This window comes from Leptodactylus fuscus, chromosome 2 (genome assembly GCF_031893055.1).
Source record: "Leptodactylus fuscus isolate aLepFus1 chromosome 2, aLepFus1.hap2, whole genome shotgun sequence".
Taxonomy (NCBI): Eukaryota; Metazoa; Chordata; class Amphibia; order Anura; family Leptodactylidae; genus Leptodactylus; species Leptodactylus fuscus.
Window position 1 is genome coordinate 52752719 of NC_134266.1, and position 6684 is coordinate 52759402.

The 6684-nt window shown below is 40.9% G+C and overlaps 1 non-coding gene across 1 annotated transcript; it reads left to right on the forward strand.

Moving 5' to 3' along the window:
- The first annotated feature begins 6209 nt into the window (after window positions 1-6209).
- TRNAV-UAC (transfer RNA valine (anticodon UAC)) lies at window positions 6210-6282 on the forward strand. Its single transcript has one exon. It is a non-coding gene; the product is annotated as a tRNA-Val (tRNA).
- Window positions 6283-6684: the final 402 nt, after the last annotated feature.

The window sequence follows — 6684 nt, forward strand, 5'->3', positions numbered from 1 at the left end:
CCTCAGCAGTGGATCTGGTCTTCAGCCTCTTGATGATCAAGGCTTTGGTCACAGGGTTGATTTTTGGCACGTTGTCAGAGGTGAAGCTGCAGTTCAAGTGAAGGTTTGGGGTGCTGGGGTTCTTTTTATACACCCCCACTAATTAATCGATCAATTAGTGAGCACAGGCGAGGCTGTAAACTAGGATTGGGTGAATTATGTGACAAGGTGACAAAACCTTTGTCTTGCCAAAATCTGACCTTTCTGTGTTCATTAAATGATCAATATTTCGCCTTTGAAACCAATTTAGTTTCTTAATAAAAAAAAAACACATTTGGAAGGGTTTCAGCTTTCATATGAGTCATTTCTTAAACCAATAGATGAATTTAAAGTCAGGTTATAAGCTTTTGATTCCACAACATGGATATGCAACAGAACTTTTGTCAGGGACTGTAGTGACCGTACAATGTTATTACAGCCTGTAATAATATCACTTGTCTGTTATAAAACAGATACTGTGAGCTAAAAATAATGAAGGGCCCCCACACAGTACAATTTGCTCCACAGTGGCCCCACACAGCACAATCTATTCCACAGATGGGTGCCCACAGAGAGGGCTCTGGCGTGCGTGCCATAGGTTCACCACCGAGGCTCTATCCTATGCATAAAGGAAATTCTTTTCCATCTGAACACATAAAAAGACTGTTCAATCCTGAAAGAGACCAAATTATAACAAAGTTATTAACCTCCTAAATACCAAAACAAAATTCCCCTTTAAAAGATCTAAAGATGAATAGATAATTTCTTCTAAAATAATGACTGAGAAATGAATGCAAGATGACCTTGCAGAAATCACAGAAGGAAGCAATAACAAGTCTTAATTCACAGCTCAGTCCCTTGAGATATAATTATCACATATTAGTACCACCAGATAGTCCAGCTTAATTAATGGCGCACAATGGCGAATACAGGTTATCCAAGTCTGAAGTAACAACGACAATACACAAGCTATTATACTTTTATTAGGACCCTATCCTTTTTTATCTTTGTTATTTATTTTTCCACATTGTGGAAAAGTTGCTTTTTTTGTTGCTGCGTCTTTTTGTGCCAAAGTCAGCAGTGGATTGAGCAGAAGCCATAAGTATAAGCACTTCCTTTACAGTTCTCATTTCTTTTGTAGGCGCTCCTACGTTTGTCTCCGGTGTTTGCACTTCTAAAGTATAAGTTAGACGGGTTAAATGACATTAAAACTAGTAATGTTAGGGTTCATTGCATTGAAGAGTGAGTGGTCTTCAGTAGGGTGGTCTTCTCAAAGAAAATGGTCAGTATACACAATATATGATGAAAGAGAAAATATGTCTATTTAAAAAAAAAGAAAAAAAAAAGTATAATATATATATATATATATATATATATATATATATATATATATATATATATATATATGTTAAAGATTTCTTTACTTATGTACCCCCTAGGAACTTCTAAGGGGTCTGATCTATAATAATAATAATAATAATAATAATAAATATTATTATTATTAATGAGCATTTTAATTATATAGCTCCAATATATTCCAGTTTACATATGAACTCACAATATTTGACATTACAACCTGACAAAAATTTTTACCTATCAAACAAAAGGAGTGAGGGCCCTGCTTGTATAGCTTACTATCTATGAGGAAATATGGGCACACAAGACTTAAGAGGGCTTATTTGGTACAGTGGTCCAGCCATCTATTAATGGAACTGAAGCTGTATGAGCCATCACCAGCCGGTATCTGTGAATATACAGATAATAAGTTCATGGAGTGCAGAGTAGCTTCTAGATGGAGGGGTCAGTTTCTGAGGAATAATAGTTAAGTTTAAGAAATATTAGTGTACTGTGTGCAGTGGTGTAGAATAATGTGATCAGGTCATGTGCTAAACCTGCCTAAGTAGATGTGACTTCAGAGTATGTTTGAAGCTGTTATTGTTGGGTATTAATCTGATTGTCTGGGGTAGAGCATTCCAGAGCACTGCTGCAGCTCGAGAAAAGTCTGGGTGTGAGATGTTCGGATAAGAGAGGATACTAGTCTAAAGTCATTAACAGAACGGCTAGGGCAGTATACAGTGATGCAGGAATAGATGCAGGGGGCACAGCGCTATGGAGGGATTTATGGGTGAGTGTGATAATTTTATATTGTATTCTGTGATGGATGGGCAACCAGTGCAGTGACTGGCACAAGACTGGCATCTATGTACTGGTTTGAAAGAAAGATGACCCTGGCGGCTGCATTCAGGACAGATTGTAGAGGGGGAAGTTTAGAAAGAGGAAGTCCAATTAGGAGAGAATATCACTAGCGTAGACGAGAGAGAATTGGAGCGACAATGAGGATTTTTGATGTTTCCACGGTGAGAAAAGGCCGAATTCTAGAGATGTTTTTGAAGTGCAGATGACAAGAACATGCCTGACTGTGTGGGTGTAGGTGAGATCCAAGTCAAATACATCCCCAAGACAGTGGTCATACTGCCTTGGTGTAATAGTAAGATGATAGTCAGAAATGGAGATATCAGGGTTAGGTTGGTTAGTAGATGGAGGGAACACAAGAAGTTCAGTTTTTATAGGACTCAGTTTCAGATAAAGAGAAGACATGATGTTAGAGACAGCAAAGAGACAGTCACTGGTGTTCTGTAGTAGAGCAGGGGTGATGTCATGGGGTGAGGTATACAATGGGGTGACAATAGCGTAAGGTGGAATTGAAAGGTAAATCTGTTGATGGATTGTCCAATAGCGGCTGTGTAGAGTGTGAGCTGTAAAATGCTGCAAAATATCTTGGAGCTATATAAATAAAATTATTATTATTAGCCCTGCCAAAGTTTCACTATGTAGCCCCAGGTGTACCCTGCTGTGTGCATCATCCCTTCTCTGATTCAGTTCTTCTTGCATTATTCCTGTTCTATGACATCACTATGATACTATACTGGGATCTCATAATGCCTGCACAAAGTGATCTGTGTCTCAATACAGGGCACAGAACCAACTGCTCCCTGCTCTGTGCACTGTATAGCACACAGACTGGAGACATTTCCGAAAAGCTGAGCCATGCATGGCCGGCTGTCAGACCCCACCCCCCCCAATCAGATCTTAATGGCCTAATCTAAGGACAGGACGTAAATAAAAAATCATGAACAATCCCTTTGCAGTCACAGGATGTGGATAAGATTTGTCCACAATCTAGATTACATAGGGTTAACCATTGGTGACATTGTGCTGGCTGAGCTGCTGCAATAGATGTTTATGTGGCCCCAACTTGACTGTCACAATATTTCCAGTACATTTTCCTATTGGTTTCACTTTATCAGAATACCGTTCTATTCCATACAAAGGTATAAAGTAGTATATAAATAATATCCAGGTCTGGAAAAAATTAAGAGACCCTTGCAAAATTTTCAGTTTCTCTGATTTTTCTCTTTTATTGGTATATTTTTGAATAAAATGTATTGCATTGTTCTTTTATTATATAAACTACTGACAACTTGTCAACGAAATTCAAAGCAAAAAAATTTTGTATTTACGGTATTTGCAGCAAATAAGAAATAGCCAAAATAATAAAAAAAGAAGCAGCGCTGTCAGATCTCAAATAATGGAAAGAGAACAAGATCATATTCATTTAGAAACAACAATACTAATGTAACTCAGGAAGATCAGAAATCAGTATTTGGTGGAATAACCATGATTTTTAGTCCCAGCTTTTATGCGTGTTGGCTTTCCACCAGTCTGTCACACTGCTTTTGGGTGACCTTATGCCACTTATGGCACACAAATGTAAGCAGTTCTTCTTTGTTTGATGGCTTGTGACTATCCGTCTTCCTTTTGATCACATTCCAGAGGTTTTCAATGGGACTCAGGTCTGGAGATCGGGCTCGCCATAACAGGGTCTTGATGTGGTGCTCCTTCATCCACACATTGATTGACCTAGCTGTGTGGCATGGCGCATTGTCCTGCTAAAAAAAAGCCAGTCCTCAGAGTTGGGGAACATTGTCTGAACTTATCTGGGTTAAAACGAGGGTCCCCTGAATCTGATGTCTGAATATTGGGCTATGTTCAGACAGAGCAGATACTCGGAGGGGATGGGAGGTATTTAGCCCACATTCCCAAGATTAATGGTGTAAATAGCCATGAAAAACATCAATGTATCACGCTTGTTTTGCACCCCTTCACATAATTCTCATACATTTGAGTGCATCGATAAATCTATGAAAACAGACAAAAATAGGACATATTCCATTTTTTTACTGTCTGTAGAAATGGACCATCAAAAGTGTGGTCATGTGAATGGCCCCTATTCACAGGCATTAAATTTAAAGTGACAGTCTCACGTCTGACATTCACTATCGTGCAAATGTTTGGTAAGTTCTTATGCACGTGGCTGTGACATTTTTCAAGGACATAATGTCTACAAATACACGGACGGCCCTTAAGGTGTATTCACACAAAAGGAAAATGATAAGGAATTTCTCTTTATTTTCCGCCAGCAGCATTTTCGCCACAGTCTAGCCGCGACAGTATGCCGATGCAGTGCAGCAGCATCCCACTACAGATTAGGTCTGGACGAATGGGCTTACACAGGAGGGAGTCTCCAGCTGTGGACCCTGCGGCTGAATCAACCACGGAATCTGCAGCAAGATCGAGCAGGACGCTTCTTTTTTCCATGTCTTGCTACGATCTCGGACTCCCATTGAAAACAATGGGATGTGTATTTGGGAGGAATCTGCTCTGGATTCAGGGGCAAAATTAGTGGCAAATTTCTCAGAGTGAACACACCCCAATTCACAAGGCAGTTTTCTGCTCCTCTAAATAATTGAGGTCCATGTGGTGTAAGTCACGCTGAGTTCACACCAGGGTCGGTATCTGTTGTCATGGTCCGTCAGAGAATGGGCGGACTGCTAAAATGGCGGTGACATATGGGACCCCTTTGACTATAATGGGGTCCATCCTTTGAAAACGGAAAGCGGCAGACAAAAAAGCTGTGTGTACAGGACCTTTCCTGACGCCAATTTCAGGTGGACATTGAGACGAAGTCTCCAGCGCAAATGTGAACGTAGCCTGAGAAAGCTGAAGAAGACTGGTGTGGGAAAGGACAGTCCTAATAAAATATCTCCATTGTATATTGCCCTTAACTCTGCAGAAAAAGCCACATTAGGCTCTAAGGGCTAGTTCACACATAGGCAAAGGGGCGGATTTCGCTTCAAAATCCGCCCCTTTACAATGGTGGTCTATGTAGACCACCGGGCTTTTTTTTTCCGCTAGCGGCGGGCTGCTGCTAGCGGAGAAAAGAAACGACATGCCCTTTCTTCAGGCGGAAGCCGCGCGGCTTCCGCCCCCGGCAGCTCCCTCCTATGTCGGCTCATTCACCGCGTCTCTCTCGGTGTCAATACCCGCGCGGGCAGTTCACGTGTGAACTGACCCTAATAATAATGATATTGATAATAATAATAATGATGATGATAACTTGCAGCAGTCACTACTATTGGACAGTGTTATACCTTGAGGCCAGTCTAAGTCCCTAGTTCAGACACTGCAGTCAAATCACAATTTTTCCCGCTATTTGCACTGAATGTAAATCAGAATCGCCATGTCATACGATTTTACACAAATTGCAGCAATAAACGGTGACCTAACCGCGGCATGTGACTAAGCAGAATCTTTCCGAAACCGAGAGCAATGTCTTTGCAAGGCTTTCATCCCTCGTGTAATAAGCCCTGTCCAGGACTGTTCTCCCGCTCACATCACACGTGGTTCACACCACCACCACAGCCGCACCACAACTACGACTACAAGCGGCTATGTGTATGTGTGTGGTCAGTCCCCGCCGCTCTCCCTGTCTGCCTGCGCCATCTAGTGGTAGAGAGCAGAATAGCCTTCCAGGTAAAAAGATAAACACGAGCCGGAGAATTAATTATACCAAACAATTAGCAACCTCTCATTAGATGAATGGAGGGGGCGGGGCTTCAGCGTAATACAACAGAGCGGGAAATCCACAAACGCTGCGGCACTGTCTGTCTTAACTTTAGTGACCGCTACTGCGTTATAAACCAGCTGCTAATTACATCTAGTGACGTCATAGAACTCCTGCCTCAGCTCGCAGCACCTTGCGTAGTGTTGTGTAGTAACGGCACATTACACAACCCGGAAATCACATGACTTACCCTTTTCTAAGCAGCTCTGAAGACTCTGTGCACAGCGGTTCCATAGTGTAGTGGTTATCACGTCTGCTTTACACGCAGAAGGTCCTGGGTTCGAGCCCCAGTGGAACCACTCTTTTATTTTTAATTTTACATATGTTACCATATTATAATCTAATTTAGATTTGTTTTTTCACCTGTCTACTTTCTTATTTTCCATTTTCACATTTGTGTACAATAATGAAGTTCTTAATAGTGTAACGTTATAAGGCTGCATAAATAAAAACCCAGCAATTTTTATGTTATATGCATTTCTGTGTTTTTATGGTGGCTTTTGTATTAAACATCATGTGATGGATGAATCGTGTGACCCATAAACTCCTATTTAAATCACATGATGTGAAAACCGTCCTAAAAAAACTCAGAACATGTTTGTACACAAGAAACCAACTAATGTCTATGGAGAGGATAACAACACAAAAGCCTAAAGCACAACATGTCTATGGGATGCTAAAAAGACACTAACTCACGAAAA